Below are 16,016 nucleotides of genomic sequence, written 5' to 3'. Positions count from 1 at the left end.
ACATGGGAGCAGCAAGATGAGATATACCAATATATCACGTGATATGATAAGGAAGATGCAGGATTGATGCTAGGTATACGCGTCACGCATGTCACATGACTAACTTTACCTGACGTAGACAGTGGTTTGAAAGAACTTCACACATTCTTGGCGCCGTCGCAGAATTGGGAAATTTCGTATATCAAAAATGTCGTCTGTCAAATACACGAGCAGGATTTGTTGGGTTTTCTAAAAAAGGAAGACAATCAGCTGGCGTCCGGTTGGCCGATATGTGCAGATATTTCGTTTCCAAAATGGTTCTGGGTTCTGATGTATACAGGCATGCTAAACTTTCACTTCTCAACATACATGTATGACACATTAGATGGCATATGTGTTTGTGCACAGAGAGTGAAAGTTAAGTAAAAATTTATGTATTCAATCTGTCTATTAAACTAATTAATTTGCTCTTTCGTTTAGGGGTAACAGGAATTTTTAATGCATCGAATGGACATAGTATTACATCATGAGATCATACTTATGGTGTGTTATGTTGTGTTTTCATTTTTTTGTTATCACCACTTTTTTTCTCGACAATTCGAATTGATGAACATTTTGTGTAAATGGAATGTTAAAAGTAGGCTTTTTCTTTAATCTACTGTTGATGGAAATCATGAGTTTTAGAAAATATTGACTGAGTAACTAATATATGAAAATGAAAATCCATAGTTTATTGTTCGAAATAGAAATATGAGAATAGAAATATTCCGAAAATTCATTTTGCACAATTGATCGTGGGCCCGGCAGACTCTGTGCAGCGTTGATATTAACTCGATGAATAAAGCCCCTTTCACAATTGACGTACGACCATTTGCGACCTTTTGGTCGTGCGACAGGCTGCAACAGGCATCAATCGCTAGTCATCTCATAAGATCGCACAGAGGCTTTCACAGTTGCAACAGCTGTCGTACAACAAAACAACCAGTAAACCCCGATGCACGAGTAAGTCGCATATACTCTTATTGTGCTCGTGCGATCACATGCGAGTGTTGCACGAGGGATTGCGAGTGGAACGGTCGCATACATGCGAATGAAACGGTAGTGCAATGTTGTAAGCCGTTGCGATCGGTCTTGCAACAGTCTTATGGCCCATATTATTATCGCAACCAGTCGCAAGACAGGTCTCTGTACATGTAGGTCGCTTGCACATGTGCAAGTGTTGCACGACCTCCAGTCAAGTAAATGCGACTACTTAGTTGTGCCACCTCTCGCACCAAGTCGTACAACGTTGAAAGACACTCGCACGATGATCGCCCGACCGATGGTACGACCCCGGGTACGGTCTGATGCGAGTGAATCGATCGTATTTGATCGCGTTCGGATTTTGAACATGTTCAAAGTTCAGATGTGACCAGTCACGACCACCTCGAGTTCGTGCGACCGTCTACAACGACTGCGAGTGCTCGCAAGACACCAAGAGATCGATCGTGCAACAACAAGAAAAAACTGTTGCAGGCAGTCGTAAACTGGTCGGACGTCAATTGTGAAAGGGGCTGAACGGTCGCATACATGCGAATGCAACGGTAGTGGAATGTAGTAAGCCGTAATTTCGATCGGTCTTGCAACAGTCTCATATTATCGCACCCAGTCGCAAGACTGGTCTCTGTAGGTCTCCAGCACATGTGCAAGTGTTGTACGACCTCCAGTCGACTAAATGCGACTATACTTAGTTGTGCCACCTCTCGCACTAAGTCGTACAACGTTAAACAACACTCACACGATGATCGCCCGACCGATGGTACGACCTGTTGCGAGTGAATCAATCGTATTTGATCGCGTTTGGATTTTGAACATGTTCAAAGTTCAGATGCGACCAGTCACGATCACCTCCGACCACCTCGAGTTTGTGCGATCGTCTACAACGACTGCGAGTGCTCGCAAGACACCATGGGATCGATCGTGCAACAACAAGAAAAAACTGTTGCAGGTGGTCGTAAACAGGTCGTACGTCAATTGTGAAAGGGGCTTAACTTAGAGGCCTCTGTGAACAGCAGCTTTTCTTTGGTAAAGAAGGTTTTGTATACAATAAGTCCGAGCCTGAATGTTGTAATGCCACGTATTTCGTGCCCGCTAAATTGATGGAATAGTAAGACTAAGTGTTCTTAGTTGATGTAATTAAATCTCTCTCCATCATCCGCCAATCATAACCAACATCGGGCATTAGTAAAACGTTATAGAAGACACCAACGTGATCAATATGTGCTGGGGTTAGGTGAGAGCAATAAGTGGTTCGAAATGATCATAATCATGATAATATATGCAGGCTACAGTCACTTTTATCAAGGTGGAGACAATGGCAGAGTGGGGATTCGAACTCACAACCTTGCGATTATGAGTCCAATGCTCTAACCAATGGACCGCACGACCAGTAGCTGTTGCTACGTAACGGACACGCCCACAATATAATAGGCCACTGCGTCAACAAGCGACGATTCCGTGGGCTAGAATAGAATAGAAGCTTCATCCAACCCTTTTTATGTTGTTTTATTTCATCAAATGTGTGAATTCCATGTCATGAAGGATAACATAATGTCTTTATCACCAGCTAATGAGGAGAGCCTTTCAACAGAAACTTTATTTTTTTTTTATAATCCCAAGCATTAAAGCTTGACAGTGTGCTTTTCTCATTTTGCGTGTATTTTCTTGGCCTTCTGATAATATATATGTTTTAAATATTGTGCGATGATTTTTTTTCTTCAATGCACTGATATTAAACCATTGTTATGAGTGTCATCGTGTTCCTGGAAAAGAAATAAAGTAAAAATGAATACAATGAATACCCCCCCCTCAGGTTTATCAGAATAAGATATGAACTCACTAAATAATAAGCTCAAAATAATATTTTACTATCTCTTTCCATTTCCCTTTTTTTACAGTCATTATAAGCAGTTGCGGATCGCATGAGGGGGGGGGGGGCACATCGGGCCTGTCACCCCCCTTGAGAGTCATACTCATTATTTCTAATATAAAAATGCCGTTCATACACAAGTGTGCCCCTCTCCCCTTTTGAGAGCCAAATCAAATATTTTAATCGGAATATGGCGTACATATACAAGTGAGGATCTTTTTTTTTCCTTGTCAAATTTTACGTGGGACAATTGGCCTTCGATTTTTAGTGAAAACCTTTGTTGTTGCCGTCTTTTTTTGCTTGTCAAATTCAAAACGGGATATTGTGTTCCCCCCCCCCCCCCTTTGGAAAATCCTGGATCCGCCCCTGTTTATAAGGATGAGGCCAGGAATTCCTCACACCTTTAACATGAAAAAAGCTCATGCTACAGTCACATTAACGAAGCCGACTCCAAACCGATCAATGGTATGTAATTGGAAACAGCGTAACAGATTCGGTCGGTCCGAGTCGGTTTCGCTGGTCTGACCGAGGCGTAGAGACACGATGACGCTGTGGCTTTAGTAGACGTACCATTTCATCATCTGGACCTGACACGTCAGTGCTTGATGCATGGTCCGCTAATGGGCGATTCTATCACCGTCATATCACCGACACGCTGGCCATTCCTCATCGGGCAGACCCCGGGCTTCTTTTACAACTCTTATGACAACTCAATGGATCACCCCAGTTAGGTGTGAACGGAGGGTTGCCCCGCTGATCTAAAGGTTGTAAAGGTTGTTCCTAAAACAAAACATCTTGTTCGTTCTCATACTCCGTAGAACGCCTACACGAAAACCTCTGTGCTTCCTTTAACGTCAAGCTACGCGGTGTGACCATTGGAAAATATAAGATTAAACATGAAATTTTTCCTGTTTGACATTGTTTTGATAAGTGTGAAAGAGCTTTTGCAACATAAATCACTCCTCATTGGCAAACGCCTATCCGCCCATTGATTACTCAATCAGAACTATTAATGTTTAAATGAATTGTTGTTTGGATGTACGTATAATGTTAGCAGTACACTATTCTCCTTAGGGGAACTCCTGGCTGAAAATAATACTATCTAAATGCATAGGGTAAAGCCCATCGAGGAAAACGCTGAGGTTATCGGATTTTAAAGCTTTGCAGTATTTTGAATAAAAAAAAATATGTGCATGCCGACATGCATATGGAAAATGATGGGCTAATAAATGATACCATGTCCAATCTTTCCATTTCTTACGTTATTACACGAAATCATAATTATTCCATATTATCCATACATGACTGATATGTCTTCCTTGTAGCAAAATAAGTTGCAGGAATGATTATTTAATTATATTTTAAATCAGTTGTCAATCCATTTTTCATTCTTGGAAGATAAAAATTGAATAAATGTAATTTGATAATTAATAAAATACAAAAATAATAAGGGGGATATGACTTCACCTTGCTCATTGCATATTCATAAAGACATACATAATAACTGTTTCGCGGCGGAAATAATACAAAATTTAAGTTAGAAAATCACAAACTTTGTTATTCCTTCTCCGATTTTAATGAATTTTTCAGTGTTTTCTTTGTCTGATTTTACGTTTTTTTGTCCAGATGGACTGACATGAGGATTGGCATGAATATTGAATCGTGGCGTTCTTTGTTTAAAATGAAATGTACTTCTTAATCATGCAAAACGAAATAAATGAAAATGTCATAATGGCCCTTAGAGTGGCGAAAACAGAATAACGCGCATCTCCAGGCAAATACGTCAGAAAGAAATAATACAAATAAAAAAAATACTACCTGAATTCGAACAGCGCTTAATACATCGGAACAAATACATGTTAGCAATGTGGCTATCGAGATGTATTATATTTGGTGTATGATTCTCTTAAGGCGACAAATGGATTGACATGGATTCTTTCAATTATGACGTGTATAACAACTCGTTTGTCTGCCACGAATGGATATCATTTTTTGGAGCAGAAAAGCTGTATCGATAATTCCAGAGCGGTGCGCTTTTTCATTTAATGCGGATCGATAATGATCTTTTGATTAACGCAATAAGATTCTGATTGCAAACAAGTCGTTTTCAAGTACTCAGGATATTAGATTATACAACGTGCGATAGGTTGTCGTTCTAATTACAATTTTCTAGGTGTTTCAAGAATGCAAAATTGAATTTTCTAAAATTACTTGCCAAGTGATGACGTATGCAAAGACGAAAATATCTTGTTGTAGCAACACAACTTATCAACTCAATGAGCATGAACATTGTTCAGTCAATGTAAGCAAGATATTTCTATAAGGAAATAATTGAAAAAAATAATCATTCTAGTCGCAAATGTTATCGTTAGCCTTTTTTTTTCCTTTTTCAAATCATCAAAGAAAAGTTAGCGCAAAGTTGAGAAAAGAAACACATTATGACGGTACGGTAAAGATGATGTGTGTAAGCGTGTTAGCGGTTAGGGATGATGTGCGTGTGTGTGTGTGTGTGGGGGGTGGCGTGTGTGTGGGTTTTCTTAATTTAGTTCCTGGAGAGGGAATGGAGGTGACGTGGCCGAGTCGTATAAGGAGCCTCACTACAACGTGGTGGTTCGATTCCCGGCTAGGGTCTTGAGCAAGTAATTTTACATACATTGCTCATTTTATATAGTAGGCCTATCAGACAAATGAAAATGCGACCAACGTGTGAACGTTCTTATTTTAAAAGTGTGTGTGCTAGTTGAAGATTTGGAACGTAGGTCTATTTTTTATTTTCAGTTTATAGTATAATGTTTCCATTCTTTATATTAGGCAGGTAATGACACACTTTACACTGCTTACAAGTATAAAGCACGTAGGGGGGGGGGGGGTTCGAATCTTCTTCATCAATTTCTCTAAAAAAATCAAAGGCAAGAACAAATGGGAAAAGAAGTGTAGGGATCGAAGCCCGTAATTGAAAACCCAGGTTAAGTGCTTGCGTATTACAGTTGTATTACATGTATAAAGATAGTTTCGGTTTCATCCCTTTTTTTTGGTTGATTATGATCAAAATACCGCGAACTATGCAACAAAAGATAAATCAAATGTTTCCGAATCATACTGGGAAACTGGGACAATGAAAGCTGCTGAGTCGGCATTCCAACTTAGAAATGTAATATTGATTATATCCCCGAACATTCACGCAAAGAACAGAGCATTAATTCATCATATATACATCGTACCAACATGCACTACGTTTGACGTTCCTGTCTGCTGTTCATTTTCCAAGCTCTTTCACTTCAATTTCCCTCTCTCCCCATAACACTCTTCCCCCGTTTTCGTCGATTTCATCCTGCAGTTATCTAGAACAATTCCATTCCCTCATTATATACTATGTTATATTTCACACTGTTTTCTTTAAAATGCCAATCCGCTAATTTGTATCTGATTTATTAATTAATCGATTGATTGATAGCCTTTTTTCACTTCAAGTTCAACAAAACAATTATAATATGATATAACATAATATTATTTTATGTTATTTTGTATTATGTTTAAATCAAAATATTAAATATAATCATATAAAAACAATTTTTTTTGGTGTATTATAAGTGCGATTGAGTATAGATAAACAGGAAAAGGTTTTGACCTGTCACGGTTTGCTTTGATTGGAAGAATCCATATCCGCATCCTTATTTCATTAAAACAAATAATGCACTGATTAAGTTTGGATTAAAAGGACAATTGATACCACTGCAAAAGATATGAAAGGACAATACAAAGGAGCTTGGAGTTTGCCACACTTGCTAATGCCCCAGATAGTGATTCATTATCAATTTTTAAATTAATTCGACGCCCCCTTTGCGCTCCAAATGATAAAATCGAAAATAATGACACAGGATTGAAACTTAAAAAAACCCCTCAAACATGTGGTGATGACGTCAAATGCTGGTTGACAGTCTTGGCTATCACATTGATGCTTTTGGTCAGTGGTTTATTTATCAAACATTCTATCCTTCATTACCGCCGAGGAATATGCGTACCCCAGGGGCTAGTCTACGGGCATAGACCTGTGGTTTTCATTTTATTTCATTTATTTCCATTTCCAACATTTACAATAATTATGTTTTGTTCCATACATCTTGATACATTATTTATAAGCAATAAAAAAATATATGTACAGTATATTATTCTTATGATAATCATACACTATACAAAAAGTATTGGGTAAAACTTTAACCAGCACGAGGGTAATTATGTGTCCAATCAAATTGGGGCAGTGTTTTACCCGATACGGGAAGCATATTGACTAGTGAGGTCAAAAATAAACAGCAATTACATTACAATGGGCAACATTTTCATCACACTGGATAAAATAGAAATGCCCAAAAGAAATGCACAATGTTGGTTGGACACATAATTACCCTCATGGAGCATTTTTACCCATTATTTTTTTACCCAATATATTTTAGAGTGTGTATTAAACAGGTTGGGAATGGAGGAGGCTGCTTAAAAGCGGAACTTGTCGATGTCAGCCTCCTGTCAAAATATTCGTATAAATATGTAAACCCCCAAACACAAGTACAACTGGATGGCAACTTGAGCATAAGTTCTGTTAAATGTATAATATTCGCATGGTGCACAATGTAGATTCTGGAGTATTAGGACTATATTCAGTATTCACACATTTACTAAATGAAACAGACAAGAGGTGGTGCAATTTGTTGAAGTGTAAAATTTGAGTCTGAAAACAAAAAAATGAACGTGCCATCAAAACGAAATCCTTATATCATTTGCAAATCATGATTGACCATTTGTAGCTTCGAATGATAAGCCCATTCTAGAACCCCACCCCGTCCCACCATCTTGAAAAACGCATTTTCCTCGTTGAAAGCTTATTTTCAGTCAATGTCATGTTCAATCTCAATTTACCTGTAACAACATCGTTGATGATTTTTCTCCTTTTATTTCACATCTGGATTTCTCCTTTTTTGACAGATACATTGTCTCCTCCAATCATGCCATGTATTGAATTAAACTATTAAAGTGACATTGACATCGATACTCTATACTTCCAAAACGAAGACATTTCTGGTGGTGTGAGGATGTACATTTAAAATGTTATGTTGGTGTCCAACTGTCACGGCCATGCATTTGCGGCCGCTAATGTTACCTCTAACATTGCATATTGTGTTTCTTCGTAGTATGAAAAAAAAAGTTATTCCTAGAAAAGCTCCGATCTGTTCGCCCTCTCTCTCATTTTCTGTCTTTATTTCTCTCTCTCTCTCTCTCGTATTCTTTTTCTTTCACTTCCTCTCTCTCTCCCCCTCGTGCACACGCATACTCACTCAAACAGGGGCCATACAAAGGCGTCTGACAGATAGGGAGGGGGGTGGGAGAAGACGAGCTAAAATGTTCTCATTTGAATCGTAGGGGGTAGAGTTGCACGACAGATATGTTTTTGATGTTTTTTCCTTCTTTCCTCTCTCCTCCTTTCCTTCCTCTTTTGTTTTTCTTAGACTCCTCTTTGTTTCAACTCCTCAACAACAAACAACCAAACAAACAATCTTCGTGGACGAACCGTTCCTTGGTCCTCCTGGGGCGTCGTCCCTTACGCACACCCGAACACGCACGCATGCACCCTCACACATAGACTTTAAACAGGCTCACATTCATCCCGACTCCTGTCTGCATTTTGTTTTCCTTTACAGTTTACAAAAGACGCCACCATCGATCAGTCATTTATAAACATCACATCACCGTTTTTATTTCAATTTTCGATCACCCCCCCTCACTTTTCCTCTCATCATACGTGGCATAAGTGCAATGGACACCATTTAATCTGTGAAAGTACAAGTTGCTTTTAACCTGCCAACAATCTCGTCTTTCCCTCCCAATCTAAAGGAGGAAAAAAAAATCTTCTTTGTACTGTTTATTGATATCTTGGGCAGTATTATAGCCAGTATAATCCAAACAGAACGCGATACCAGCCCCGCAATGACGTACTAGTTCATTATCAATAAAGGCCATATTCGCCAAGCCCTAAAGTTCACTCTTAATGAATGCTAAAAATGTACCTCGTCTCTAAGGTCGCGGCTAAAATTAACCCCACGTCTATAGTCGCCTTGCTCGGAAATCAGTAATCAATTAGAATAGTTTGGGGATAATTGGTGCTACCTCTAATCACGTGGTTCTCTATCGGCATTTATCCCGCGTATTTCAACGAAAAAATGCAATATCAGCGAGATGAGGTAAATGCAATCATTAACAAAAACCCGAAATTCTCCGTACGCAATAATCGTTTTTTCATAGTGAGGCTAAATCTTTAGAAAGAAAAATAGTATAAAATCCAAGTCCTCTTGTTAATGAAGGAAAATGCCAATGTTACTAATACATATTTCAATGGAATAAATTCAGCAGAAGCTTAGACAATGATTTTATTTTGTTTTTCAAGGAAAGAAATTAAGCACTTACAGACGAAGACGACATTGTCAGCATTTTCCTTTTTAACTACAAATTTCACACTTGACTATCCCTTTTCAGTAATTCTAGCGATTGATATAATTTGCTTTAAATAACGAATAGTTATCTCAAACCATATTTAAGAAGAATAGAGATCCCATAAAATGTATTTGTTAAATTGTGAAACCGAGCATATTCATATTTCATTTTAGATTTGAAGTTGCCCTTCACCTTCTAAAATATGCAAGCGAATTATGAATCACTTGCTAGAGCAGGATTTGTAGACACAGTGGCTAATTGCAATTGAAATTGTTTTTATAAAGAATTGACTCTGAAGTTCAATGATGTGTTATGTCTTTGCCAGCTTTCCAAACATTCAGGAAGTATCATTTTTTTAAGGTTAGTATTTAACCGCATCCCATTTTCTAGTGAGGAAAACAAAAATATGTACATAGAGCCTGTTCAGACCGGCAGAGATAGCGCGATCTAGCGCGCGCTAGATCGCGCTATCTCTGCGGTGTGGAAGGTACAACGTCGTTTCGGTCCGCCCAACAGCGAGCCACGGCGAGCCAAAACGGCGTGCCACTGGAGCACCTCTTGGGGGTGGTCCACGAGAGATAGCGCGGTCTAGCGCGCGCTAGATCGCGCTATCTCTGCCGGTGTGAACCCGAGCTACGATAGCACGCCGGAAGTCATCAAACACAGTTAAAATACAAGAGTCTAGAATCTAGATTAATCAAATTAGAAATACATGCACAATGTATACAACGCCATGAAATAAACGTAGGCCGGCTAGCATAATAGGCACAGCGATATCGAGCTCTCAACTAACTAGTACGGGTTCGTAATATATAGCGCGCGAAATCTTTGACCGCTCTGACCTCATGACGTCACGCGTCATGGCAACAGGACCTCTCAAAAAAGGGGGTGCTACGATAGACCGCGCTATCTCACTGCGGTGTGAATCCGGTGAATGCCAATGGGCGGACCGTGGATCGCGCTACGAAAGCGCGATCCACGGTCCGCCCACGGTCCCCCCTTGCGGTGTGAACAGCCTCATAGAAACTACATTCAGTCGAGTTTAATAAACATCGTGTTTGCATCACGTGACACATACGTCACAGTAGTGGATGAAATTTTAGAAGGTGAATAACAAGTTAAAAGTACTTGCAATCAAATCAATTTGATTTCCCCGTTTGAAAATTGTTTGATATTCTGCACAGGAAAATTCTTCGTTCAGTATGTTTCAGTGTTACTTTACGTTATCTATTCTACACTTTAAAAAATATTGGGTAAAATTTCAACCAGCACGGGGGGTAACCATGTGTCCAACCAATTTGGAGCAGTATTTTACCCAATGAGGGAAGCATATTGTCCAATAAAGTTAAACAATAAGCAGCAATTACTTTAGACATGTTAGAATGGGCAAAACTGTAATCACACTGGATAAATAAAAATTCCCAAAATAAATTCCCGATATTGGTTGGACACATAATTACCCTCATGGAGCAATTTTACCCACTATCTTTAGAGTGTACAATCTTAAGGAGGCTCTAAAGCTTTATGTTGGCATGGGAATTGGTCTCGCGGTCCCGAAAACCCTACCAGTTGTCCTTAATCCATTTGATCTTCATGACCAAGTTCGGTTCCTCGAATAGTAGACCCGCAGCCTTTGGTCCTCTTTATAATCAACATACAAGTAGCCCTGATAAGAATTTACAAAATGTAAACGTAAATTTTACCCAGCATCAATGTCACTACAACTGATGGTGATAACATAAAAACGGTTGTTGAGTATTATTTAACAACACTGTATCTGAAAAATTTTCTGTAACCTGCGGGATTTTCTTTTTTATGTCAACAGGACCGTGTCGAAAAACAGTGTAAATTATTTGAACATGCTATCCTGTATTAAGATGTTTTAATAAAAAATAAAAAAATACTCAATCAATTATGTAATTGATAAATGAAATTAATAGATAAATACATTGGTTGGTCTTTCTGACCATATTTATAATTTACTAAGTTTTTGGCAAAATTATAACCGATAATTTGTGGCCCAACGGTTAAAGACAAGTCATATTGATGAATTCCTTTCGAAATATTTCTTAATCATATTCATCACTGTTGTGTTACTCCCACCCTATCTTACATGCGGTATATGCATGACTCATTGATAGTGTTTTCACATTCCAAACATGAAACGTCGCTCCGATTTACGTAATGATATGCAAAAACTGTTGGAGATATTTCATCTGGGCATGGTTGATATTGTATAGTGGTGTTTAACGGACCGCTTTGATTAACGGGATTGAACCGAACTACAAAACTCTTAGAGAACAAGTCCACCCCAACAGAAAGTGGATATGAATTAAAATAGAAAAATCCAACAAGCATAGCAAAATTTTATCAAAATCGGATGTAAAATAAGAAAGTTATGGCATTTTCGCTAAATTTCACAAACAAGTAATATGCACATCCTGATCTGCTGATCGGTATGCACATTTGTATTTTATTATATGAAATTTAAAATATTTTTATTTTCTCCTCATTGTCAAGTGAAAGAATGATTAATTCCTCTCTGAACATGAGGAATTAGAATTCAGTCAAGTTGGTCCTTATTATTTGTCAAAACTGTAAAAAAAGAAATATTGTGTAATTCAAACAATAAAAACAAACAAAAGAAATAGTGAGTGAGAAACATCATCGTCTGTCTCATTTGCATGTCACCGAGTTGTGCATATCACCGGTATGTGAAAAAATAAGCGGAACTATAAAATTTCATAATTTTACATCCGATTTTGATGAAATGTTTAGCGGCTCGCTCGTTTGATTTTTCTCTATTTATTCAAATCAACATTTGTCTGGGGTGGACTTGGCCTTTAAATAGTCTCTCTTCAACCAGAGAGCCATTAGAATTACATGATTCAATATCTTTTCCAACCAATTTGTCGACAAAATACATGCGACCAGGCCACGTGTCGATTGGCGCCAGGCAGCGGATCATTCATAAAATTCATGTACGTGACGTTATTTCTCCCCAACTTTCGTTCCCCGAACGCAGCATTGTGCACTTTGTTGAAATACAAAAATGTTAACTGAAGTTTACCTACATGAAACTATGTTCTATAAATATGTAAACGCTTCCTTCTACGTGATATATTGAACGTTATAATCTACCAATTTCACGCCAGGTCCAGCGATCCAAAGAAAATCATTTTTAACTGACGCTTTATGAGGCTCTTTCGTGATGATTTCAGGGGTAAAATGAATTTCTGTACACTAATTACACACGCAGACGTTTTGGCAATAACATGAATTACAACCTAATCGGGCGCCATAATATCCTTCTCACCATTCTTAATTGCATAATGTCTTGTCTAACAATTATTTTCGAGATACCAAGAGGATGTGCATCTTATCTTTGTTCTTTTATCAATCTACTGTTGTCCATGTCTATGTCTGTCAATAATTATGGGGGTCGTGCTGCTCAACGTGTTTCACACCCTTTTCTTTCTTACTCGGCTTTGGAGCTATAACCAAATATTGGATATGATTATATATATATATATATATATTGTTCTCTTCATATATATTGTTCTCTTCATTCTCTACCATTGTTCTCTTCATCCATTTCTTTACAATATTTAGATAAAAGAGTTGCCAAAGCTGTTGTACATGTATAACTTCACAAATTTGTATACTTTCTCACATACGTGTACAGCTGTATCAAAGCAATACCTTTGATCCAGCTGATGAGTCATGGCGGCTTGTCATTGTTCAAAACCCACCTTCACCCGACAAAGGAAATTATAATTGGTATAGTGTCGAAAATCTGTCTATCTGACGGTCAATCGGATCGGGGTCGCCCTAGCCACTAACCCGTCTCTGTGGTCTAGTGGTTAATGCACCGGCGTTCAAAGCTGGGGGCCCGGGTTCGATTCCCGGCAGAGACATTTTTTCGGCATCACCAATTTTTTCAAAGGGTAGATAGCTCTGGGTAACCTTGATTAAGCTACACCTACCATTGTTCTCTTCATCCAATTCTTTACAATATTTAACTAAAAGAGTTGCCAAAGCTGTTGTTCATGTATAATTTCACAAATTTATATATATGTATATATATATATTTTTTTATTTTTTATTTATTCATGCATGTTTACAATGTACAATGTAAAAGAATACACATATAATGTATAAATATATTTATGAAACACAAGTAAATAATGAACATACAAAGGCGTTGCAACATAAGCTAAAAGCTTGATTGGTTGAAGCACCTTTAAACTGGTTTTGCATCCAATAAAACAAAATAAAAATGTAAGAATAAGGAAGAGAGGAAAGAAAGAGAAGAATGTAAAAGTGATAGACTGCCGAGATATAACAATTAAGTTTCAAATTGTTATGAATATATGGTATAGTAATTCAACAGGGTTAAATTCTTAATCGTCAGTTACGAAGAAAAGAAAGAAAGAAAACAAAACTACTTACATGTATACGTTACTAGCACTTTACAGATTCTGTAATTTTGAAAGGCGATTGTGCTTTACAGCCAATTTAAAAGAATGTGAGGTTTTCAAATTTCGAATATTTTGTGGAAGAAAATTCCAAACGCCTGAACCACGATGTCTGATTGATTTATGAGCTAATGCGGTGCGGGGATTTACCAAATGTATGTTCGATATATATATATATATATGTGTGTGTGTAATTCATTTTTGAGAGCTATGCTCCTTTTAAAATGTACGATTTTATTTCTACGACATTTTCGAGACTTTTTGTGATTATTTCATTCCATATGCCCGAAGCAGACTATAATGAGGGGACGTTTAAAAGAAAATGATGTTATGGTCCTGTGGCACCTTTATATAGCCACATTTGCACCTTTCGGATCAGAAAATGTGCCGGATTACACCTGTAATCGGTGTTTCAGTGTGTGCCATCGGTTTAAGTTGAACACCTTGTACAAAGTTTTTATGGTATGGTACAGTGTAGTGTTCATAGTAATACACGGCAATATCGAGAGAAGTCACTGATATCTTCAAAAGAAATACAAATCGTATTTTTCATAGATAATCAAATGGTGGAAAAGGTAACCATTAACACACTTATATTGGATTCCTCGACAATAATCCAATGTTATTAACATAATTGAAATTTTATCTAAGTTAAAGGCAGGCTTTATGTCGTAGTTACACAAAAGCAGGGGACGACTCTCAACTAATCGACAGTATGTCATTGGTAAAAACGTAATACATTTGGTGGGTCTGGGGTCATTTTAGCCAATGTGACTGTGCCGCTAATGGCAGCGATTTTCATCAACCAATTTTTATGATTTCCTTTTTAATATGGCTTTGCATTTTTTTTACCATTCTAGTTCAACTGAACTCATAGATTTAGGTGAACTTGACCTTTAATGTCATTTTACAGGCGTTGGTCGTATTTCTGATATCTCCTCGCATACATCCGATACTTGGCAATACAAGCGAAATGCAACCAACCATATTTCACATGAATCAATTTCAGTAATGAAAATGATGGTCATCTACAGGTGTTGGGTACGTTTGCCCTTCGAGGTGGAAAATCGGAAAGGTCTGGGATGTATATGAAAAATATACATGATTCAAATATCGACGCCGTGAATTGTCGTTACCATGGAAACGGGTATAGCTAGTTAGGATGGTTGTTGAAACGATCACGAGGACATGGTGTTTTAGGTTGAGGGGGAGATCCGGTCATCAATTGAATATATATTGATTGACTGATGGCATATCGTGCAAAGGGTCATGACTTTTTTAAATTGTATAGTCATTGATAGCAGGTGGGCATACAAAAGTACATGCTTATTATTTCTACTGGGAAGTAGAAATAACAACTTTTATTTTGATCATTAGATCCAGGATGAAATGCCCATGAACTTCGCTAAAGACGAGAATTCAGATCTTTTTTTTTTTTACCCGTTGGGATTCAGAATAGGTCAAAAGGACAAGCAAGGTAGGGAACCGATTGTATCAAACATTTGAATTTCTTTAGATTGATGAATTATTGATATAATCTTAGACGACATGGAGGACGACATTCTTTAATCGTAAGAAAGATATATATCATTGGCCTTACTGGTACAAATACGTGCATATTTTACTTCTACTGCTTCCAAATATTGGTAAGTTTGATCTTTTACTTAGACAATCACCATGTGTTTCTTTATTTAAAAAGGGACTCAAAACATTTCTTTTTCCGCAATCCGGAGTTTTTGGATTGCTACTGAATTTTGTACTTTGACGCATTTTTCTTTCTTTAGGCAATTTTGGGAAAAGGGCGGGGTTTATATAATAATGATAAATGAATAAAAAATAATATCTCTTAAAAAAAACTAGTATGCGCATGGGTAAGTTGCGCTGGAACGTTCTTGTGAGACAAAGAGGTTGAAGGTCGGACTATTGTTATCCTTACCATCAGGAAGTCTCCGACCCGCGACGACAGATTCAAGAATACAGTAAATGCATCGAAAGTGCCACGTCAATGAACAGCTGGGAGGTATTTGTCAAATATCGGTGAACCGGAACAGCAGTTTCGCCATAAGTTTCGGAGCGGACGAAAATTTGCAAATAATCGTTTGTCCAAATTCTAGGACAAAACTGCTGTTTTTTTTATTGACCAATTTTCGACAAAGACTCCTTGGTCGTTC

Source organism: Lytechinus pictus, chromosome 16 (assembly GCF_037042905.1).
Source record: "Lytechinus pictus isolate F3 Inbred chromosome 16, Lp3.0, whole genome shotgun sequence".
Lineage (NCBI taxonomy): Eukaryota > Metazoa > Echinodermata > Echinoidea > Temnopleuroida > Toxopneustidae > Lytechinus > Lytechinus pictus.
This window is presented reverse-complemented; position numbering follows the sequence as displayed.